Genomic DNA, 24,584 nt, shown 5'->3' on the forward strand with positions numbered 1-24,584 from the left:
AAAGCCGATTAGTGCCAGAGGCTGGGGGAGGGAGGAATGAGGACTGACTGCTCCGAGGGCGTGGGCTCTCCCTTCAGGGTGAGGAAAGTGTTCTGGAACCAGATGGGATGGTGGCTGCACGACATCGTGAGTATGCTAAAGTCATTGGCTTGCACACTTTGAAATGGTTACTTTTATGTTATGTGGATTTCATAGATAAAAAATAAAGACATTGTGCTCATAACTCCTCGTCTACTATGCTGTCCTTACCATTTCCTGTGGACTTAAGAAACATCCAAACCTGCAGAGAGTTTTTATGGGTTTATTTGAGCCAAACGGATGGCATATGCCAAGAGGCAAGATCTCAAATGCTCCTGAAAATAACAATTTGCAGTTTCTTTTATGCATTTGAGATTAAGGAGGGGAATGAGGAAGATTACGGGAAGGCGGGGGGATTGGGTTACGTATTGCTCAAATTAGAAGGAGGGGTCTGACAGGGACATTTCAAAACTGTGTTAATCTAGCTGCACAGAAAGAGTGGGCAGGGCTTGCTCCAGGCAGAGATAAACCTTTTACCGAAGAAGTTGCAGGCCTGCGGTCTGACTCCCCTCCCTGACCTGGGCAGTTAGGAATTCATGATCAGATCACCCTGTGAGGTGACTTCATGGAAGCCCTTTTTCATCCTCATTCCTGATGGTAGAAGTGCCACACTTCCGAGAACTTGTCTGGTGAAGAAAATTCAGTAAGTACTGAGGGTGTCAGCCCTTGAGGAGCCCCCAGTCTGATAGGGCTAAAAATTGTTTAAAAAGAAATGAGGACAACACCTGGCTGGCGTAGCTCAGCGGATTGAGCGTGGGCTGCGAACCAAAGTGTTGCAGGTTCGATTCCCAGTCAGGGTACATGCCTGGGTTGCAGGCCATGACCCCCAGCAACCACACATTGATGATTCTCTGTCTCTCTCTCTTTCTCCCTTGCTTCCCTCTCTAAAAACTAAATAAATAAAATATTTAAAAAAAAATGAGGACAACAACAACAACAAATGAAATTCAACTGAGTCAATTTAAAGATCCTTATTAAGCAATTCATGAGTTGGGCAGCATCCCACGAAGCAACTGGAAGGGAGCTCTGAGGGGTTGTGCAGAGTGGAAGGTTTTTATAGGAAGAAGGGTGGGTGGGGGAGCTATTAGTGAGGGAAAAGAAAGGAGTGTTTTGAGGCCAGACTCCCCCAAAGGAGGATCTTTTCTTTTTTTCTTTCTTCCTTTTTTCCATGACCAGTTATCCTCCCTGCACCGGCTCCCATCTCCGCCCCCTGCCCCATCCCCAGTCACCGCACTGCTGTCCATCCCTGTCCACGAGTCCTTTTTCTTTTTTGATCAGATCCCTCCACAACTGCACCCACCCCCACCCAACACCCCCACCCTCCTGCCAGGACATCTTTTCTCCTGGAGAAGAAAAGGGGAATCATTTTTGTTTGGGGTTTTGGTGGGGTTTTGTTTGTTTGTTTTTCATTTTTTTAAATGCAAATTGCCTGTTCTTCCTATGAGGGTAGGTGAGAGTCCATGTGGCAGAGTATTTACCGGTTTTTGACCAGGAAATTCCATAATGGTTGATTAAGAATCTGTTCCTGTGAGAGGCTGTGGATGAAAAAGGGCTTCTAAGGAAAGTCACTTCACCGGGTGCTCTGATCATAAATTCCTGACTGGGCAGGTCACGGTGGGTAGTCACACCCCAGGCCTATAACTATTTTAGTAGAAGTTTTATCTCTGCCTTAAGCAAGCCCTGTGCATCTGGGCTAACACACCTTTGAAATGCCTCACATTAGACCCCTCTTTCTAATCCATGACTGCCTGCCCCCAAGAGAGCACACAGTTTTGTAAACAATCCAGTAATCTGGTCCCCCCCCCGCCTTGCTTTCTCCCAGATTCACATGTCTTTACTTTTCCTCCTTAATCGCAAATGCACATAAGAAACCATAAACTGCTGTTCCGGGGCGCATTTGAGATCTTGCTCCTCTGCATTGCTGTCAGTTCGGCTCCAACAAACTTCCATAAAAATTCTCTGCAGGCTTTGACGTTTCTTAAGTCAACAGTTGAAACAGCAGTGACATCAGCTATTAAATCTACTTGTTACTGGGGCCTAAAAGGGGCCACAGGCCACACCTGACAAGCTCCAGGGAGGCCGGCATAGCGGCCCCACAAACTCGGAGACCTAAAGAGTAACCACCAAGGATGGTCTGAAACTAAAATTTCCTAACCGAAAGCGAGTCATGACAGGTAGTCGCATCCCAAGCCTGTAGCTTCCTTGACAAAAGTCAGTCTTTACCTCCAGTGAGTCTGTCTGGAGTCTTTGTGTACCTAAGAAAACAGACCTTTGGTATTTCAAAGTGACCCCTTTTCCCAGACGCCCCAGGGACACAGACGCCCACCAGAGCACAAGACCCCAGAGCCCTCGGTGTTAACTTGCTCTCCGTCACACCACCTCCGTGTGCTGTGAATGTTAACTGTCCTGTGCCCTCCAGTGTAAACGAGGTATGTGTCACTTTCTTTTACTTTTCATCCAGTCCTGGAGGTTCCCCTCTTTGCTTTCTCCCGCCTCCCTAACTTACCGCCAGTGGATTTCATGCAACCCCCTTAGGTCTCCTCCTGTGATGTTAGTGTATAAAATAAGCTGTAAAACTGCCATTCACAGGAGCATTTTCTCAGTTGCCTGAGGTTTTGCTCCCTGGTGATTGTCGTCAGTTTGGCTCAGATAAGCTCTTGTAAGACTTTTTCTTAAGCTAGATATTCTTTTGTCCACAGTATCATGGGCCTTTAACATGAGTGACACCATTTGGGGCCCGTGCTTTTTTTCTTTTTTAAAAGATTTTTATTTATTTATATTTAGAGAGAGGGGAAGGGAAGGAGAAAGAGAGGGAGAGAAACATCAGTGTGCACCCCTAACCAGGGACCTGGCCTGCACCCCAGGCCTGTGCCCTGACTGGGAACTGAACCAGCATCTACTCACAGGCTGGCACTCAGTCCAATGAGCCACGCCCGCCGGGGCCTGTGCTTTCTTTAATTTAACAAAGATGAAGGTTCAGAGCAAGGACACACTTGACCTTTCCGGAGACCTGAGGAGAGACCTCACTCGGGAAGCGGCTTTTGTCAACGTAAGTACATCCAAACCTCTAGAGAATTTTTGTAAGAGTTTATTTGAGCCCAAACTGATCCCATGCTGGGAAGCAAGATGCCCAATGCTCTGAAGAATGACAGTTTTGCCATTTCTTTCCTGCATTTAGAATTGAGGAGGGAAGCAAGGAAGATTACAGGAAAGTGGGAGAAAGCGCCCTGACCGGGTTGCTCAGTTGGTTAGAGCGTCAACTGGATCCACCAAGGCTGTGGGTTCAATTCCTGGTCAGGGCACATACAAGAATCAGCAACGAATGCATAAATAAGTGGAACAAATTGATGTTTCTTTCTTTCTCTCTCTCTCTCTCTCTCTAAATCATTTTTAAAAAGAAAGGAAGGAAGGAAGTGGGGCAAAGCAAGGCAGACGTTGGATTACGGGATAGTTTGACCAAAGAAGTTACAGGCCTGGGGTGTGACTGCCCACCATGACCTGCCCAGTTGGGAATTTATGAGCAGGTCACGCTGGAGCTTACTTTCAGTCACTGGACTTGTCAGATTTGTTATGGAACCCTGTTTTCATCCGAACTTTTGAGACAGTACTTGGAGGGTAGAAAGCTCTTCCATGGAGGCCCTGGTAACCGGAGGAGGTCGCACGGCCAGGCAAAGGCAGACTTCCCAGGTGTGGGCATGTCAGTGGGACAGGTGGGCACAGGCAGCACGGTAGAGCAGACCCAGAAAGGCCTCTCGAAACAGGGTCAGGGAGGCTCTGAGGTGCTGAGAGAGGGGACTGTGCAGGGGTGCAGACACAGCCCCGTGAGGTGGTCCAGGCAGGGAGGCGGCTCAGGGAACAGAAGCGTGCCATGGTGGGCGGGGCGCTGGGGAGAGGGAGATATGAGGTTGTTCATGAGATGATGTGGAAGAAGAATTGACTTGTTTTTGGCAAGATATTAAATGAAGAGGACAGGGAGGGGGTCAAAGATAAATTCTGTGAAATCTTAGATTCAGCTCCTCCCTTTTCTGTTGTTGCAAATGCTGTGACTGTCCCCGAGGTCTCCTGACCTCCCGGCCAGTGGGCTCTCGCTGCACCGGGCTGCCAGAAGGAGCTGGGAGGGGAAGGCAGTTCAGAGCCTTGGAACTTCTCAGCAGGAGGGAAAAAATATCAGAAGACACCCTGGAGCCAGAAATACCAGACAGAAGAGGGGAGGGCGTGAGGGTCCTGGCTGGATGGGATACCTGGCAAAGTGGCCGCACCCCAGAGCAGGGCGGCTGCAGAAGGGAGGCTGGCAAACCCTGGCATCCAGGCAGGCAGCTTGTCTCCGACCCACACCAGGGCCTTCCCTGAAATGGGTGGTGCAGAGGGCAGGCTGGGGTAGACAACAGCCAGGCCCCATACCCCTGGCAGAGCTGCCATTCACAGAAACCAACCTCAGGTTCCCAGCCCCCTCCAGCCCTGTGGGGGCTACCTGTCCCCCACCTCCTGCACAGGCTCCACACTCCCCGCTGCCAAAAGTACTCCCTACCCCTCCCTGGAAGTTGGGGAGCTGGCCTGGCAGATGCTCCCTCCTGCCTGGATTCTCTGAGCCCTTTGAGGTTGCCCTTAAGGAGTATAAAGCTGAGGGCACCAGCTGCCCCAGGGAGAGGCAGTTTTGCCCCATCAGTGCCTTCTCCTCCCCCCCCCCCACACACCCTGCCCCCTCGTGCCTTCCTGCACATGCACAAGCATGAACCTTAGGGCAGAAACCATGGAGCCCTACCTTGAACCCTTGGGTGGCCTCAGTCCATCCTCCTGACAGAAAACTGAGATCCAGAGAGGGGACCTGATGTGTTCCTCGAAAACACATCTCAGTGCTCGTCCCTAGTAGGGCTGCTGGGCCGGAGGCTAGTGCTTTGTCACCTAGACTGGCGCTCACTCTGTTGACCTGCACTTCTGTCCGCTCAGGCCTCCTGTTTTCCCCTCTGTCCCCTTGGCCCTTTGCCCTCTACTTGCCTTTCTGGGGCCTTGGAGAGAAGAAGGTGGGCTGGGCAGAGGTGGGCTGGCAGCAGCCAGGCCTCTGCACCCCTCCACACACTTGCCTGGGAGCATGGGAGAGGCCAGACACCCCTGCCTGGGCCACCTGCCCCCAGACTTGGCATTCTCGTGGAGGTGGCTCAGGAGCCACACTGCTCAGATGCCAGCCAGGGGCGAGGCACTTAAGGCACCAGGCCAGGGGGAGGGGCACCGAGCTCCCTGGATGCACCCACTTCCTGAAGTGCCTGACCTTGGACAGTTTTTAACTTTTCTCTCTGCACCTCAGTTTCCTTCAAAAAGGAGGCTGTCCTTTGGCTGGGAGGGTGAAGTGAAGAAACACCCGTAAAGCACCAGACACAGTGCCTGGCCAGTGGTCGGCATCTATAAATGTTAGTTTATCTCTCTCCCTTCTCCCCAGGGGGCAAGTTTGTCAGAAAGGTGAAATGCTCGCTAGGGAGCCTGTCTGTAAGCAGCGGAGAAGTCTGTGTGCTGTCCCCGCCCAGCCCACACTCCCCATCTGGGTCCTGTCTCCCGCGCTGGGTGGTTTGGGCACCATTCTGCCTGCAAGTGGCCGAGACCGCACAATCCTGGAACCACGCAGAGACTAGCAGTTGCTCCCTTCGAGCTGGCCGCCACCTCCCGCCTCATCACCTTTCTCCTTGAGGATTGAGGCAGTGTGTCTGCGCTTCCTGACAGCCACTGCACACACTGCCCCAAAGGGCGCTTCCCTGCCCACACATTCTGTCCCCACTCCTTTGTGCTGGACAGACGCGTCCCGGCATCAGGACTGGTCCCTCGGGCTCCCGCAGCCAGCCTGGCCCCGCTGCCTGTGGGTACTGCCTCTGTGCCCTCCTCTGTACGTGCTGGTTGTGGGGAGAACCCACGTTACTGCCTGCATCCTGTGTAGCTTCAGCAGCACTTACTTGCCACAGGTCCCTAACACTTCTAGGTCACCTATTTGTCACCCCTAGGAGACAAGGAGTTCTAAACCTACAGGGCTGGACCCCAGTCCACGCTCAGAGCCCTCAGGGCCTCCTCCGTGACACAGCAGTTCACCCTGCTCAGCTCCAGCCCACCACCTGCAAAACAAACAAACAAACAAACAAACAAACAAAAAAAACCCTGTATGGCTGCTTTCTAACCAGTAGGATGAGGGCGGCAAGGTGGCCTGGCTCTAATCCCAGCTGTGTAACTTCCTGGTGACTTCTCCCAGCCTCGGTATCTTATAAACAGGCAAAATCACAGTGAGGGTAAAATGGCATAAGCCCAGGGAAGGAAGGATTTGACAGCCGTGTCCCTACCCACCCTTTACCTCTTGCCCTCCCTTGTCCTCTCCGGTCCCCCTGGAGCCAGCCAGGCCCCAGCCCAAGGGAGGAGGGAGGAGAGCTGGCAGCAACTGGGATGTCAGACCTTGCAAAGGGCAGGCTAACAGGTGATTCCCAGTGCCCGGTCCAGATCCTGCCCACAGCTTCCAGATGGTTCCCAACCAGAGAGCTGTGTCTGTGTTGCCCGGGGTGAGCTGTGGCTCTTGGGGTTGAGGTGGTAGGACCCTGCTGGCCTGCACTCACACCCACCCAAGGAGATGTGCCCCACACCCTCGGGTGAAAGTGGACTCCCGGCACCTGGACTGCCCTGCCTGAGTCACCCTGCTGGGGAGGAGCCTTTTTCTCCCCTGCTGGCCCCTCTGCCCGCCTTCCTGGGTGACTGGGACAGCCCCAGGCCTCAGGTGGGGGCAGAAGCTGAGAGCTGCCAGTACTTGCTCAGGTGCCTGCCCTGGGGCAGGGAGCTCAGACCTACGGGAGCCGGTCCGGACTCCAGTTTGACAACAGCCCGGAAGTCCAGGCAGCTGGACTGGCCCACTGGCAGGTCCCCGGAAACCTGGCCTGCCCCACAGCCAAGCCCAGGCCCAGTTACCACGCTGGGAGGTGGCAGGAAACTCGCCCTGGAATTCGGGGTACCTGGGCTCCAACCCCTGGGTGCAGTGAGGGTATAGAGCGAGGGTGGGGGCGACGATGGCCAGAGGGGAGAAGAGCTGTGCAGACGGACAGGCTGCACAACACCGAGTGTGTCTGACACCACCGAGCTGCACACCTCAACACAGCTAGGGTATGTGCTATGTATTCCACCACAAGTACATTTTCAAATTTATTTTTAAGATTTTACTTATTTATTTTCAGGGGGAGGGGAAGGGAGGGAGCGAGGGGAAGAGAGAGAGAAAGAAAGGGAAAAACATAGGTTACCTCCTGCACACCTCCAAATGAGGACCTGGCCCACAACCCAGGCAAGTGCCCTGACCGGGAATTGAACCCTCTACCTCTCAGTTTTCAGGACAATGCCCCACCCACTGAGCTGCACCAGTCAGGGCAATTACTTTTTTTAAAGAAAGAAAAAAGTGTAAACTGAAGTAAACTTGGATTCTCACATTCCAGAGTTACCAAAAGGTGCTGTCATGGGCCTTAAAAACAAAAAGCCTAATTATGGACATTTCCAAATAGGCACAAAGGTAGACAGAGAACAAAAAACCTCCTGTGTACTCACCGCCCAGCTCTGTGATTTTATTATTCACCTCCTGGTAACACGCCCTCCACACCCCCAGCCCCACCCCTGCTCCCTGGTTATTGTAAAGCAAATTCTAGGTGTTGTGGTATTTCGCCCATCAATATTCAGTATAGGCAAACATTTTAAATTGAGGGTGAGCAGTCTGTGATTTCATAGGCACAACCGCCTGAAATGAGGCTGCGCGTCCAGCCCCCTGGGGTGTGCCAGGCTAGGCCTCGGGCAGGCCAGTGCGGGTAGTCAGTCTCTCTGCTTCGCCTTCACCAGCTGGGGGCCTCTGGCCCACTGACATCCCTCTCCTGAGAGAGGAGAAGGCCTCAGCTCATTCCTTGTTCTCTCTTCCCTGAGGGACAGGCCAGGAGAAGGGTCCTCAGCGTGACCTGTGGGACTTCTTTGTGCCTGTGCAGAGACAGTTGAGATGCTCATGTCCCCCGCTTCCAAAAGTGCCAAAAGAGGGGTGCTTCCTGTGTAGTAGGAGGCCCCAGGACCGACCAGTTAGGGCCTGGTCTTGGTGGTTTCAGCCACCTGGCCACCCGTGCACCCCCTCACTTATGTGTCCACCCAGTAGGCCCCTCTGCTGTCTGTCCTTCTATCTGTGCCCAGCCAGTCAGCCAATCTGGGCGCAGCACCCCCTGGACCTTGGCACAGGAAGCTCCAGAGGCCTCGGATATCTGGAAATCGGCCCCCTCTCCCCTGTGTCTTCTGGCCAGGCAGAGGTTTCCCTGGGCCCCTGCTCTGTTCTGATTCCTCCACTGAGTAGATGTTACCACACAGCCCGCCTAGCTGGCTTCCATCCCCAGCCCGAAGCAGGTCCTGTTCACAGAGCCAGGTGACGGCTGCCGCCTGTACCCAAACATTCATCCAGCCCCACCCAGGGGAGCCAGACAGGCTGGCACACACCCTCCCCCGCCTGGTACGGCCCCACCCCCACCTCTCTCTCTGCCCGAATCTACCAGGGCAGCAGCTCCCTCCCACGTGTCCACCTCCTCTGAGATCCTGCCCCGCATGGGTCCTCAGGGCGCTGCAAGCACATTCATGTCACGGCCTTGGCAGGTCCGATAGCGGGGCAGGCGGAGGACCGTGTGTGCAAGGTGGACGCCAAGGAGCTCAGGCCTCTGGCCAACCTTTTACTCTGCATACAGCTGCCAGCCTCGGGGGCCTTACCGGGCTGACAGGAACAACTCGAGCACCAGAGGGGGCAAAGGCCACTCCTTGTCCCTGGGTTAGTGTCACTTCACCCACATGAGCTGGTGGGAAGGGGACACAGACCTAAGGAGCACCAGAGTTCACTAGGGGACATCTGTGAAAGAGGGGGGAGGGAGTGGGGATGGGCAGGGGGGCCACTGGGGAGGCAGACCCCAATGGCTCTGCACAGAGCTCTAGATCTGACTATGAGGACCACCCCCACTCCCCACAACGGGCAGAAAAGGCCCTATACCACCGCCTTGCTCAGTTGCTGGCCTCCACAGAAGAGCAGGACAGCCACCTGAAAGCGAAGGCGGCCCAAAAGGTGCTGACGGCGACAGCAGCACAGGCATAAAACCTTTAGGGTAGAAATAGGTTAAAGGATAGAAGTAGGTTGATGATATGGCCATGGCCTCCTAGACTCTGTCAGCCCCCAGGAGGAGCTCGGCCTGGTTGAATGAATGTGTATGAACAAGCAGATGAACGGGTTCTTAGTGTGGTTCTGGAATTTGGCATCTGGGACCTGCACTCACATTGAGTCCTGGCCTTTGGTTTGGTTTTGTTTTTTAAGATTTTATTTATGTGTTTTTAGAGAGGGGAAGGAAGGGAGAAAGACAGGGAGAGAAACACCAGTGTGTGGTTGCCTCTCGTGCGCCCCCTACTGGGGACCTGACCTGCAACCCAGGCATGTGCCCTGACTGGGAATCGAACTGGTAACCCTTTGGTTTGCAGGCTGACACTGAATCCACTGAGGCACATCAGCTGTGACCTTTAACCTGCTCTAGACCTTCATTTCCTTATCCGTGAAATGCAGGTGATGGTACCTGTTGTGAGACTTAAATGTGGTGACTTCTCCAGAAGCCCCGGGGAGAGTAAGATCATGATGTTCCTTATTGGCACATAAAATGTCACCCAGTGCAAGAAAAGGGACAGGCAGAGAGTGTGCCAGAACATTAACAGTCAATGTCTCTGGGTGATTTATTTTTTAAAGTTTTATTTTGAAATAGTTTCAGTCTTAGAGAAAACTTACAAAAATAGTAGAGCTCATTTATTCCCTTGACCCAGCCTTCCCCAGAGCGGACATCATACAGAAGACAGCGCAGAGATGGCAGCTGAGACATTAACGGCGACACTGCTCATTGCAGACTTCACCTGGATTTGACCAGTGTGTCCACTAATGCAGCGCCCTTTGTGGTCCGGGGCCCGGCCTAGCGTCCCACAAGGCATTTATTCTCTTCTGTCTCTCCCGTCTGGGCTGGGGCTTCCATCTTTCCTCATCTTTTGTGACCTCACTCTGTGAAGAGTACTCGCCAGGAGGGCACCCTTCGGACTGTGAGTGTCTCAACCCAGTGTCTCAGGAGGGGCCGGGCAGCCTGGGGACAGATAACAGACGAGTGCCTTCCAAGCCACGCAAGGGGCTGCAGGGTGCCAGGTGTCTTGTCACGGCTGACTGTGCGCAGGCCTCAGAACACTGGAACTCCACTCACTCCCACTTTGATTTCTAAGCGACAGTTGCCTATAAAACTCCAGACATTATTTTTCATCTTTTATAATAGTCAAGTCTTCAGCTAGATCGACCCACATGTTTACCGCAGTTTGGTCCTCCTTCCTCCCTGCATCCATGATTCTTTTTAGATCGTTTTTCTCTGTTTTTGAAAATGTCTTGAATTACCATTTCTCCATAAAGGACCGTTTTTCTGAGTATAGGATTCAAAGCTGGCAGTCATTTTTCTCTGGTTCATTGATGTTATTGCTTAACCACCCACTCGCTGGCTTCCATTTTTGCTGTTGAGGAGTCAGATGTAGTCTAAATCTGCTGCAGCAACAAATAGCCCCTAAATCTCCTTAGTTTGTGACAACAAAGGTTTATTTCTAGCTCACTTTCCATGTCCTGTGTGAGTTGGCTACAGCTCCCACCCGGAACATGCTGGTCTCCTGGCAGAGGGAAAAGAGCCACAGTGCAGGAATGTGATGGTGCAAAAAGTTCTTGCTGGGAAGTGATGGCAGACTGTGGCTTGTCCTCACATGTCACTGCCCTTGAGTCGCATTGGTCAGAGCCTGAGGACAGCAGGGTGGGAAAGTACTGACCTTCAACAGGGATCAGTGCAAATAACTGGGGACAGTCATGCAATCTACCATGCTGTGGCTCTGGTGAAGAACTCTGTATCACCTATGGTCTGTGGGGGGTGGGGGGTGGGGAGGGAAATACAGCCATGCTACATTGTTTCAAATAAAGGGGATGTAATATACAAGGTGGGTTGTGTATGGAGATTTCAGAAGCCTGAGAGGGCAAACTGGGATGTGGCCTAGATATTATTAATTACAAGACGCAGCTGTCACAGGCTTGGGAGGACAAAAGGGAAGAGATAAAGTTAACAGGACCTAGGGTGTTGGAAGGGGCCCCCAATGGGACTCAAACCGTTCGAGAGGCCCTGCTGGTTCAGGCTATTACATGTGAGTCCTAGGCATGTAGAAAGGTGCTGGAGATTCCTGAACTGAAGCTGACAAGAAGTAGAGACAGGAAGGGACCCCATTCTCCGTCCTACTAATCTCCTTTTAGTGCTTCCTATTGGCAGAACAGAACAGGCTGTCACCTGGGAAGGGGGCCTGGGAAATGTGGTTTGCAGACACTAGCCTTAGCGTTACAGAGCAGATTGTAATAGAAAGATGGGCTTAGAACTGGAAGACAAGAGGTAAATAACTGGCACCTACTGTTTTCCTCTAGATGCTTTCACTATTTTTATCTTTGTCTTTGATCTTCTCGATTTTCACCATGATGGATCAGGGTCTGTTTTCATTTTTAGAGAGAGGGAAGGAGAATGAGAGGGAGAGAAACATCACTGTGTGGTTGCCTCTTGAGCACCCCCAACTGGGGACCTGGCCTGCAACCCAGGCATGTGCCCTGACTGGGAATCAAACCAGTGACCCTTTGGTTCACAGGCCCCACTCAATCCATTGAGCTACACCAGCCAGGGCTATTTATTTTTTAATCCTCACCTGAGGACAAGCTCAGAGAGGAAAAGGGTGGAGAGACAGACAGAGAGAAACATCAATGTGAGAGAGAAACATCAATTGGCTGCCTCTAGGCACACCCCAACTGGGGACCAAACCGGCAACCTAGGCAGGTACCCTGACTGGAAATAGAACCACAACCTTTCGGTCTACTAGACAACTGAGCCACACTGGCCTGGGTGTGTTTCTTTTTATTCACTTGAGTTCTCAAGGCTGTAGACTGATGTCTTCCATCTATTCTGGAAAGTTCTCAACTATCATCTTTTCCAATATTGCCTCTGTTTTATCTCTCTCCTCCTCTTCTGGGACTGCAATTAAACATATGCAAGATATTTTCATTGTAACTTCCATACCTGTAACCTTTTCTTCTGTGTCTCTATCCTTTTGTATTTCCATACTTCTTGCTAGATTGTTTCTTCCCACCGGCCTTCCATTTCTCGAATTCATTCTTCAGCCATGTCAAATCTGCTGTTAAGCCCATCAACTGAGTTTTAAATTTTGGTTTTCAGTTAATTTTATTCCTTTTTTGCATATGCTTTGTGATTTTATAGTTTCCAGTTCCCTGCTGGTTTCCAGTTTTGACATTGAATTTCTTGAATATAATAAGTATAATTTTTTTTTCAACCTGAAGTTCCTCCAGTTCTATTTAGCTCTATTTCTGTTGACTGTTATTTCTGATAGTTTTAGTTCAAGGAAACTTGCTTCCTCGTGTATCCAGTTATTCAGTTTTGTTTGCATTTTTTCTTTGTATCTTTCTCTGGTTATTTTTGTATGGTAAATATTGTGTGTGTGTGAAATGATTTGCAGAGATAATTTGAATAGGGTGATTTTGTCATTCACCAAAGAGAATTTTCTATTGCTTTGCCAGGTGCCTGGAGGGCTCAGCAAACTGAAATCGTGTTAGTTCATACTGAGGGCATGATGCTTTCCGGAGCTCCTGGGTGACTCAGAGCTGGCCTGCCATTCCGGGACAGGCACTACGCTTTCAGTTCCCCTTTACATCTCGGGTGCATTCCTTTCGGGGCTGAGCCCAGTGTGGAGGGCAGTTTATCATTCCTCACCCTTGGCAGGCCCCTGATTGATTTTTGTCTCCTGCCGTGCACAGCCACCAGAAGCAAGCTCAGCCTCTTAGCATCCTCAAGTATCAGGGTCACTCTCTGGAATCTTGTCCTCTCCTGGACCTTGGCACAGCAATTCCTCCTGATCTTGTGAACTCTTTGATGTTTTTAAGAATGTGTGTGTGTGTGTGAGAGAGAGAGAGAGAGAGAGAGAGAGAAAGAACTTTATAAACATTTGACCGACTCTTTCAGCTGTCTTCAGCAGGAGGTTTTATCGAAGTACCCAGTGTGCCTCTTACTGGAGCAGAGGTCTTGGTTTGCTTCACTTCCGTGTGGAGGAGGGATCAGATGGTGCAAGCACGGTTTCCAGGAGACCAGTTAGGTTAATCCTCGTGGGAGATGTCGAGAGCCTGGGTGAGGGCACTGGAGGAAGAACTAGAGAGAGGACAGATTTGACAGATACTCTGGATATTGAGCTGATGGGCTGTGTTGTAGATTATGTGCCAGAACGGGATAGGTAAGGGGGAGGATGCCTCGAGGTTTGAGCATGAGTAAGGGAATGGGTGACGGTCCCAGTCTCAGGGACAATTGTCTGGAGAACGGACAATTTGGTGAGAGGTCAGCAGTTTGGCTTTGGGAATATGTATTGGACAAGGCTTTGGGATGTCCCAGTGAGAATGTTCCATGGGGCAGTCATTGATCTGAATCTGGACCTCAGGAAGAGAGATATAAAAGCAAATCTTCAACATGCAGGGGGCATTTTGATCCTGTCATTCTCCTGAAGGGAAATATTTTAATTAGAATTTTTGCTAACACTGGTGTTTTTTCCCCCTGCCCATGTGTCAATACAGCATTTGGGGAGTCAGTTGCATTACAGCAAATTAATTTCTTCATAAAAATGTAAATTCAGTGTGGTCAAATCATTTCTTATCGTTCTTTTACTTAAATTTTATTTTGTCAAAATTATTTTCATGAATATCACAGCTTTCCAGTTTAATTTTATTTAACCTAACTTTTTTTGACCAATACCAAAGTTCGGCGTAAAAATGTACACGAGTCCAGTTTTTATATTCGCAGTGAAACAGGTGCCGTGGAGAGGGGACGTGACGGTGCTCCTCCCCCCCACAGCAGCGTCGCGACAGTGCTCTGCTGCCCGCCGGCCGCCATCTCCCCCCTCCACCCATCGCAGAGTCACAGACGGATCAAGTCCCCACAGTGTTCTTCAGACACGTCTGCCACCATTTAATTTCAGTAATAACTTCTCGCCTACAATTGTTTTTCTGACTCAGGAGGGTGAGCTTCACTCATGTCGTCAACGAGGTCAAAGGTAACTCCAAATGGAGTTCATGGCCTCTCTCTCAATCTAACTTTTAAACAAAATCAATTTCTTCATCCATCAGTTTGCACATGCTCAGACCAGGGACCGAACCCACAACCCTAGTGCATTGGGACAACGCTTTTGACAAACCAAGCTACGCGGCCAAGGCTGCATCTCCCTTTCACGACTATTATTTTCACTGAGTTCAATCTCCTGAACCAGGTTTTGCCAGTCTCAGTTATGTTACGATTTGACTTTTCTGACTTTTGAGAGTCAGTCAGTTTTCCTGTGTGCAGGTTCAGCTGTTGTCAGTTCTGTTTCGCATTGTTGAGTGGAAGAATTTGTCTACGTTTCTTAGGGAATCTAGGAGAAATTTTTGAGTGATGAATAACACAGAAATGGAGAAAGAAAATAATGGTTGAGGAACATACCAAGAAATGGGGAGAGAGGGAGGGAAGATGCGAGGAAAGGAGGCAAACGGACAGAGCAAGAGGTGGGCAGGAGAAGATACGCAGTGCAGCAGGCGGGTCAGAGCACCCTCCGAGCTTACACAGGCAGAGTAAAAACTGCCCTGCTTCAGTCCTCAGCCAACAGATGGTCACTGAAGCCCAGGAGGAGGACGACATCCTTTGGAGGCAGAGCAGGGCCCCGGATCAGGCTGGAGGAGGGACTGCAAGATGTGAAGGCAGGTCAAGGAGGATGAGGAGCCGGCAAGACCACAGAGAGTGAGGAGGAAACCTGGGGCAGACTACCACCCACACCCCTCCTGCCCTTAGGGTCCAGCAGAGAGCAGGTGCATGTGCCCAGAGGTCCAGCTGCCCTGCTGGGCACCCGCCATGTGTGCTGCATGCTGCGGGTGGTCTAGGAGGTGCTATGGGGGGCAGTGTTCTGGGCAGAAGACCAGAGGACCCGGACGACGTGCAGCCAGGAGCGTTTGGCTGTGCCATGGAGAGAGGGCCCTGGGTCTCCTCACTGTTTCTGAGCCCAGCCTGAGAGTCACCCTGTGGAGTGTGGCCTGGGGCAAGGGGGCAGCAGTGTGAGCATCTGGGAGTCAACAGGCTCTTTTTTCCAGCATGGCAGCGCAGGGCAGAGTTCATAGGGCCTCACAGGCTACCACACAGGGTACCACAGCCAGGGCCTGCTGCCCTGGCGCCTGTCCCACCCCAATCTCTCACAGCACTCCAGCTCCCCATGTGTTCAGCTCTTTGTCCAGTACTCCCAGTCCCACTGCCAGAGGGCCCCTCTCTGGGGCGGCCAGATTTAGCAAATAAAAACACAGTACACCTAGGTAAACTGGAACTTCTGATAAATTAGTTATCCCTTTTTAATCCCATTTTTATTAGTTAAAAAAAAAACCTGTTGATATGAAATTCCAATTTAACTGGGGCTTTCTGTATTTTGTCTGGCAACCTTACCCCTCTCCCAGGTCTTCCCTTCTTTCCACCCCGCCCCTGAGTAGAGTCCTTGGGAACAACTGAAGCCCCTCCTGGTGGTCTGGCTGCTTCCACTCGGACCCCAGGCTACTTCCACCCCAACGAGCCGAGCTTGCCACCTGAGGCTGGGAAGCTGCAGACTGAAGACCTGTGAACATGGTTTGTTTGGGGGTTGTGTTGGTTTTAGTCAGGAAATTTCACTATAACAACTGGATTCTAGCACACCCCCTACTGGGGATCTGGCCTGCAACCCAGGCAAGTGCCCTGACTGGGAATCGAACCAACGACCCTTTTGTTCACAGTCTGTTGCTCAATCTCCCTGAGCCACACCAGCCAGGGCTCTGGCTTCTTTCTAAAAATGTGGAGCTGTGGCAAACCTGAGTCCAGTTACCCACCTTGGCTTCAGGACCCAGAGATAAGAACACCTCTCCTTCATAGAAAGACCCAGTCTCCACTTCTCCTGTGCCCTCCTAGTTAAGGTTCAACTCCATAACCTGCCCTTATCCTGCTTGGTCTTTTGACCCCTGACCTGCTGAGGTCGGATTCCTCAGTCTGACATTCAAGGCCTTCCCCACTCAGGACCTCTCCTCTCCCACCTACTTTCTCTACTCAGTTCGCATTCTCATTCACTCTGGGTGGTGATGGCTCCTTGGCATGTCCCTGCTTCTGGCCACCCGGTCCCTGGACCCACTGGCCCCTCTGTTTGGCGGGTGAGTCTCCTTCCTGTGATCACATCCTGCCCCGTCCACCCTGGTCCAGGCAACACGGACACCCTCCAAGAGACCCTGTCTGCCGTCTCTGCATTGGAAGGCGCTCTCCGCTCTCTTCTTGGCCATTCACAGAACGGCCAAGATGGTTACGATGGTAACCATCGTAGTGCCTGTTACCAGCACATCCTCAGCGCACCTGCTAAACACCCGCAGACTCCTCCACACCCAGTGTCTGCTGTGTGGCTGCTGGGAGACAAACACAAGGACTTTGGGGAGCTCCAGGTGAGCCTGGCAGAGCTCCCGGGGAGGAGAGGCCCCTGACCTGGGCTGTGGGCGGGGCTGCGGGAAGGCTGCCCTAGGAACAAACGTGCAGTCGAGGTGCCTCAAACTCCGAAGAGGCGCCGCCCAGACTTCCCGCAGAGGTGCAGGGCCCGAGGGCGTGACCCACCGGGAGCCCTGAAGCCTTCCTTCCCGGGAAAGGGGGCGGGGCCGAAGGGGTGCGGAGCCTGATCCTGTTGGTGAAGGCAAAGCTCAAGACTTTTTTTCCCCCAAACTTAAGACTTTTGATCCTAGCATAAGTAATTGGAAACCAGTGAGGGTTTTTTTTCTTTAATTAAAAAAATATTTATTTGAGAAAGAAAGAAAGAGAAAGAAACATTGATTTGTTGTTCCACTGATTTATGCATTCATTGGTTGATTCTTGTATTAATATGTGCTCTGACTTGGGATCAAACCCACAACCTTGGTGTATCAGAACAATGATCTAACCAACTGAGCAACCCCGGCCAGCCCAGGGGAATTTTTTCAAGCAAAAACGTTACCTAATGAGTTACTAAAATGTAATACTCATGAGAGGCAGGGATTCCAGTCTGGTTTGTTTTCAGAACTCCCGGTAACTACTGAATAAATACTTGTGTAATACAGAAATGAGTGACTGAATAAGTGTGTTGCAGGAAGGTCATCCAGGCCACAGTGAGAAGATGGACTGGGATGGGCAGAATCTGGGAAGGAAGTCAGGGGGCTGGGACTTCCAGGTCGCAGGTGAGGGTCTGCTCCAAGGGCCGGCAGGCAGGAACTGAGCAGAGGTGCCGTGGCAGGAGGTTTAGAGGCAACTTGACCACCTTTACTTTGGGGGCTGAGCCTTCATCTTTTCTTTTTAACTTTTAAAAATATTTTAGTTATTTATTTTAGACGGAGGGTGAGGGAGGGAGAAAGAGAGGAAGAGAAGCATCACTGTGTGATTGCCTCTCACGTGCCCTCCACTGGGGACCTGGTCCCCAACCCAGGCATCTGCCCTGCCTAGGATTGAACCAGCGACCCTCTGGTTCACAGGCCAGCACTCAATCCACTGAGCTACACCAGCCAGGACTGAGCAGTATCTTTGCAGTAACTGCAGGGTGTCTGGTCCAGAGTAGCTACTCAAGAACTACTTGTTGAACATTTAACAAAAGAACATTCTAATCCTGCTAAAAGACAGAGCTGCGTGCCCTTGACTCTAGCAATAGGTGGCCCGTGGGGAATTTCCTCCTCCTGACACTCGTTCTCACAGCATTTCTTTGCAGTTTTCTTTGCAGACACTGCCTCATTGGATCATTATCATAACGCTGAGAAGTGGGAACGATGAGCTATTTTACAGATGGAGACTCAAGCCTCATTGAGGCAGGATAGTAAGAAGCTAGAAAATTCCTTGGCAAGTGGAATGGGGAAACTGAGACAGAGAGCTGAACAAACTGGTTGAGCAATTTACAGCCAGATAATAAATTACAAGGTCTTATCTTCCCTAACCAAGGACACCTAGGAGCCAGTGACTTACACCCTCCAGACTGTGCCAGCATGGACCCGCCTCGGCCCCTCTTTGGTGACACTCTTTGAAGGTGAAACTGACCTGAGGATAACCCGCACCCGTCTGCGCGTTCACTTTGATGAATCAGTATGTTGAGGGACACACCTGAAAAACCGATGAATATTCTATGGAGATCCTCCCCTGAGACCTCCCCTGGGGTTTTGCTCTTAGAAAACAATGAGAGCTCTCAAGACAAAAGACCCAGTCCATGCTCTTCTTGGAGCACACCCATGCCCCGCCTTCCTCAGGAGTGTGCGTGTGCTTTTTCTCCTGCACTCTAAGGATCCCTGTGAGACTTGCAACCAGGGGAGCAGTGGGCAGTGGCAGCTCGTCCCTGAGCCTGTCCACAGGGCCCTCTTTTCTCTTTCAGTGAGGTAACAGCAGCCTCCCCTTGGCCCACTGCTGTCACTGTGACTTTCACCTCTCCATGAGCCCGGCAGCCCCGTGTAGCTTCCTTCTTTCCTGTAATGTTTCTAGAGGCCAAAGCAGCACCAGCTGGGCTCTCCTTGTTGTTTCTTCTACCCTAAGTCCTCCCTTTGTCTCACTGTCTCCAGCTTTAATAAATGTACCCTCATGGTCACCTGGGCCCCCGTTCTGAAGTCCTTCCTGCACGAAGTCAAGTGCCCACACCTACCGGCCCACCCGAGGCAGACCGCCTCCAGGCCTCATCCCTGTCCAGGGACAGCGGGAGGGTGTGTGGCTTCACCAGAGTAAAATGTGGGACAAATGGAATTCCAACCCGGGTATGCTGGTCTCCGTGTCCAGAGTTCTTTCATCGTTTAGCAGGAAAGATCTGAATAACAAATAAGAAAGGGCCCCAGATGGCACGTGGATTCATTGCTAATTGGGGTATTCACAGCAAGAGCTCCTGTCCTTGAGCCCTTCGTGTGCGCTCGCTGCTGCTCCAAACCCTTGACACGAGCCACCTCTCTTATCCCTCGAGCACTCTTTGAGGCCGGTCTGTCTTCCCCGCTATGACAAACGTGGTATTAGCAAAGTACAGGATAAGGGGCAGAAACCACCACGGGCTGACACAGCCAGGGAAGGCCCCAGGAGGAGGGAAGTAGAGCCAGGGTAAGATACGGTGGGTGGGGGGAGGAGGGAGCATTCCTGGGAGAAAGTCTGGAGGGAGCAAAGGCGTGAAGGAGTGGGTAGAAGGGAGGAGCCTCAGTTCTATCAGAAGAAGAGAAAGTTAAAAAAGAAGAGGGGAGAAGCTGAGGGGGCATGTTTTCCAGGAGCCAGACATGGCTGATTGAGGTCTCACCATAGTAGGTCCTAGGGCAGGGGCTTGGGTGAGGGACACGCACTGGGCATTGGTGAGGAGACAGCTGGCTGGGCAGGACACTGTGGGCCTGGTGATAGGTGGTGAAGACCTGAAATAGTGGACATCGAGAGGGAAGGAACAGTTTTCCCAAGGTAGGATGGATGGGACAGGTCAGCCACTACCCCTGAGTGGTGCATCCAGTTGTACGTGGGACATTTGCAGATGCCTATAGACCAGAGGTGACAGATTGGCGCCTTAGGTTCTTGTTTGCCTGCACAGTGTTGACTCATAGTTTTTTTTTTAAATCCTCACCTAAGGGTATGTTTACTGATTTTAGGGAGGGAGAGTGGGGGGGGGGGTGAGAAAGAAAGAGAGAGAGAGAGAGAGAGAGAGGGAAACATTGATGTGAGAAAGAAACATCGATTTGTTGCCTCGACCGGGGATCCAATGCACAACGTTGGTGTATCAGGATGATGTTCCAACTGGGTCACCTGGCCAGGGCTATTATAGTGTGTTGTTTTTAAAAAACTAATCACTGACTTAAAAGAACAGGACATTTTAGCCCTGGCCAGTTAGCTCAGTTGGTTAGAGCATTGTCCTGATCTGCCACATTGCAGGTTCGATCCTTGGTCAGGGCACATATAAAAATCAATCAATGAGGTCCTGGTCCTGTAGCTCAGTTGGTTAGAGCATCGTCCTGATATATCAAGGTTGCAGGTTCAATACCTGGTCAGGACACACAAGAAACAACCGATGAATGCATAAATAAATGGAACAATGAATTGATGTTTCTCTCACTTCTTCTCTCACTCTAAAAATCAAAACAAAAAAAAAAGGGAAAAAAAGAGCCCTGGCTGGTATGGTTTAGTGTATTGAGTGCTGGCCTTCGAACCAAAAGATCACTGGTTCAATTCCTAGTCAGGGCCCATGCCTGAGTTGTGCGCCGAGGCCCCAGTTGGGGGCATGCAAGAGGCAACTACATATCAATGTTTCTCTCCCTCTCTTTCTCCCTCCCTTCCCCTCTCAAAAAATAAAGTCTTTTTTTAAAAAAGGATCAACTAATGAATGCATAAATAACTAGAAAAACTAATCAATGTTTTTTTCTCTCTATCTCTCTCAAATGAATATAAGAAAAAATTTTTATTCAGGACATTTCAAATACAAATTTAAATTTCCTGTTTCTCCTGGAAGATGAGGGATTTGGCAATGCTGGGGCCTCACTTCTGTGTGGCAACAATTGGCTGAAATTAAAGTGTCTGTTTCCAATAGATGGGTACATATTCTTTGCCAGAGTCCCCCTGTTACAGAACAGACGGGGGGGGGGGGGCGGTAAATGATATACTATTACCAAAAGGACCCCCCTTTTCTCCGGGGTTCCTCCCCATACTAGGTTCACTTGGCCTGCTGCCAGGGGAAAGATGTCACTCAATGCCAGAGACTGGTGAAAAGGAAAGGAATTATTTATTTAAAAGTTATACGGACTTAGAGAAATGACTTATGTCTTCATTAAAATACTAAAGTCCTTTAGAATACCCACAGATGTACACAGTTCTTCCTTCTCCCTCTGCCCCAATCTGGGGTACCATATCTCAGGAAAAGAAGTCCGTGGTTTAGGCTCCCAGCACCATCTGCTGTGTCGCCACCATAATCTCCAGTTAATCCAAAGCCAGTGGCACCTTCTCATGGCCCACCAATAAGAGTCCTTTCACCCGTTTTCTTCCAGGCAAAGTCTCTCCTTCTGCCTAAGCCATGTGAGAAAAGGGAGCACCCCAAAGTCACGTAGTCCTGACTCTCTCCCAAGCCACGTGATCCCAACCTTCTGGTATGGCTGCTGTGCCTGGATTTAAATCCCAGCGCCAATCTTTCTCTGCAGCCCCATTTCTAACTCCTCCCACAATCAGTTACACCTGCCAGCATTCCTCTATCCTTCCAGCTTTTCTGGGCTGCCATAGTAAGTCCAGGCAGGCATGGCTTCATGGCATGGAGCCAATCATCTCCAAGCTCTCACGCGGGTGCTGTAACCAGGGGGTGTTGCCTCCCAGTTATATCCTGGGTGGAAGTCACTCCCATCCCCCTGGCTCAAAGCATGGTCACAGCTGTTTTAACATATCCATGGAGTCAGTTAAAGGTTATAGATATGTTAAATGACCATGCCAGAGGTTAGCTGCAAAACTGTTGCTATGCAAAACAGCTCCCAATGGCCCTGCTCCATGTGTCCCATCCCCCAGCTCAGACTAGTGGGGGTGAGGACATCATGTATATATTTTTCTCTAATATTTCTTGGACACCCTGAGTTCTGGACCCCACTACAAATCCCTATTTGGGGCCCCCCTTGGCTGCACCCTATTACACCACTATTCCTTCTTGTGCTCCACTTAACTCACTAATGTCATTTCCTTGGCCCCCATAGGCACTGCCTTTGCAACACCTGATTTGGATAAACTGGAGCATATGAAGGGGGACCCAAAACACTTGGAATTTATTTATAAAAAATTGTGTATTTATTCTTACATGTGAAAACTTCAGTCACTTTCAAAGTACTCTCCATATGATGCAATACACCTATCAAGATGTTTTTTCCACTGCTCAAAATGGTTGTTGAACTCATCAATTTTTTAAATATATATATTTTTAAGATTTTATTTATTTATTTTCAGAGAGGGGAAGGGAGGGAAAAAGAGAGGGAGAGAAACATCGATGTGTGGCTGTCTCTCGCATGCCCCCTACCAGGGACCTGGTGCACATCCCAGGCACATGCCCTGACTGGGAATCGAACCAGCCACCCTTTGGTTCAAAGGCTAGTGCTCTGTCCACTGAGCCACACCAGTCAGGACTGCACCTGTCAATTTTGGTGCCTTTTAGTGCTTCTGCCACTTTTTTCTTTTGTTTCACCTCTTCTACACTGGCAAAACACTTTGAAACTAGAAGGTTTGCTCCCTGTCTCTACCAGGACCAGTAAACAGAGACAGGAGTTGGATCTTTACAGGAGCTTTAGTCAGATGGCTGCCGATCTGAGAAGACGGCAGGTTATGTACTCCAGCAGAATGTCTTAAATTTCATTTTATTTATTTTTTTTTAATTTTTATTTATTTATTTTCAGAGAGAGGGGAGAGGAGGGATAAAGAGAGGGAGAGAAACATCATTGTGAGGGAGAATCATCAGTTGGCTGCCTCTTGTACACCCCCAATCAGGCATGGCTGCAACCCAGGCATGGTCCCAGACTGGGAATCGAACCAGTGACCTTCTGGTTCACAGGCCCATGCTGAATCCACTGAGCCATACCAGCCAGGGCTTAAATTCCATTTCAAACCGACCCTTTTTATAAGGAGAAGAAAAGTGTAGATAAGGGGTTTGGAATTAAGGGGAAAAGTTAATCAGATAAAAGCTGCTGCATTCTTTCACCTGTGTCTTGGGCAGTGGTCTCCATCTCTCGGGTGAGAGCAGGACGTCTCATCCTGGAGCTTGATGGTGCCGGCACCATCTTGCCTGTAGTCTTCCTGGGGCACAAAAGCAGAACTGCTGTGGTCTCCTGGAGTCAGGGCGGGTCATACCTTCGGTTCCTGGAACAATAGCTTTTTACATGCATTGATTACGAAGCTCATTAGCTATTACCTAAACTAAAATGTTCCAACTCTTGAGTTCCCCATCTATTTCCCTTGGAGGATTTTTTTTTTCATCTGGGGAAACAACGGAAGAAAAACTTGCTTGGGGCAAGATCAGGTGAATAAGGAGGGTGAGGCCCGGAGATCACTCCAGTTTTGGTCAAAAACCGCTGAACACTCAGCACTGTGTGGGCAGGTGTGCTCTTAAATCACCCATCACGAAATGGGCAAGAGTGTTGAAAGAGTTTCAAAAAAATTCACTGAAGCTGAACTAGCCTCTCACAACGCCAGCGGGTGCGCTGGTCCAGATGGGTTCCTAGCACACTCACGCGGGGGCAGGGTCGGGGGGAGCCTGTCCCACAGGGGCCGGTGACGACAGTTCTGGGTTTTTTGGTCCCCCCTGATATCAGGAGAGGCCAGACTGATTAGTGACTTGAAAGCACGTCATGTGAGGACCAGCTGGAGCAAAGGGGGATATTTATCTTCGGGGGCATGATTATAGCCTTCAGGTTTAAAGGGCTAAGTTGGAGAGGGGCATAGGCGGGTCTGTTCTGTGAATCCCCAGGAAGAAAAACTAGGACCAGTGAAGACGTGCCGGTGGGGGGTGGGAGACCACAGGGAGACCCGGTTCAGCTCACCTAGGCCGACTTTGGAATAGCATAACTGTGTCAAGACGCAACAGGTATCGTCCGGAAGAGGCGAGCCCCTGGCACGGGGCGGATGCGGGGGCCGTGGTTAGGCTGAGCCCGGGCACGGCTTCACCGCAGTCATTTAGAGGAAACCCAAGCGTCGCGTGGGCAGCTGCACTGCGTGCCCTTTGCCGTTTCTCCCAGCCCTCCGGGGCGGGGTTCTGGGCCCAGACTGGGTGCCAGGGTGAACAGGGCGGGAGAGCTGGAGGGGTCCCTGCAGTGCGGGCCTGGAAGCCGAAGGGCCGCTCATGCTGCTGCCACCAGAAGCAGGGACTTGAGAGGAAACAGACCCAGAGGGGCGGGATATTACAGTATTTTGTGCTGCGGCGAAAATAGCAAGGCTTTGGGTCAGAACGTTGGGTCTTTTTACCTTCCTGTGCCTCTGTGTCTCAGTCAAGTATCCCTCGGTGAGGTGAGGAGGATCCAGGGGAACACGCCTGGAAACCTGCTGTCCAGTTCTAACTAGGTCGGTAGAAGTCCCGAGGAAAGGTGAGCGCCCCTGCCCCATGCTCCGGCCAGCGGAGAGGCTCCCCGGTCTTTGATGCAAGGGCGAAAGGCCTGGGTTCTGGTGTAGCCTGCACCGCCAGAAGTTTGACAGCGATCTCTTCCGTCAGCGGGACAGGCCTGTTGGATGACCTGCTCTGGCCACCTGATGCCCTGACAGGAACCTGGACATCTGAGCTCTCTGTCAAAGAGGGACAAGTGGAGGCTAGAGCAGTGGGTGCGGGGGCTACTGGAGGCAGCAGCTGTGAGTGTAGGCCTAGCTGAGAAAGGCAGCTATGGTGTGTGACTCTTAGTAAGAAACATGCGTTGATCTTCC

The sequence above is a fragment of the Phyllostomus hastatus genome, unplaced genomic scaffold (assembly GCF_019186645.2).
Source record: "Phyllostomus hastatus isolate PE091 unplaced genomic scaffold, TTU_PhHast_1.1 phas_contig_150, whole genome shotgun sequence".
NCBI lineage: Eukaryota > Metazoa > Chordata > Mammalia > Chiroptera > Phyllostomidae > Phyllostomus > Phyllostomus hastatus.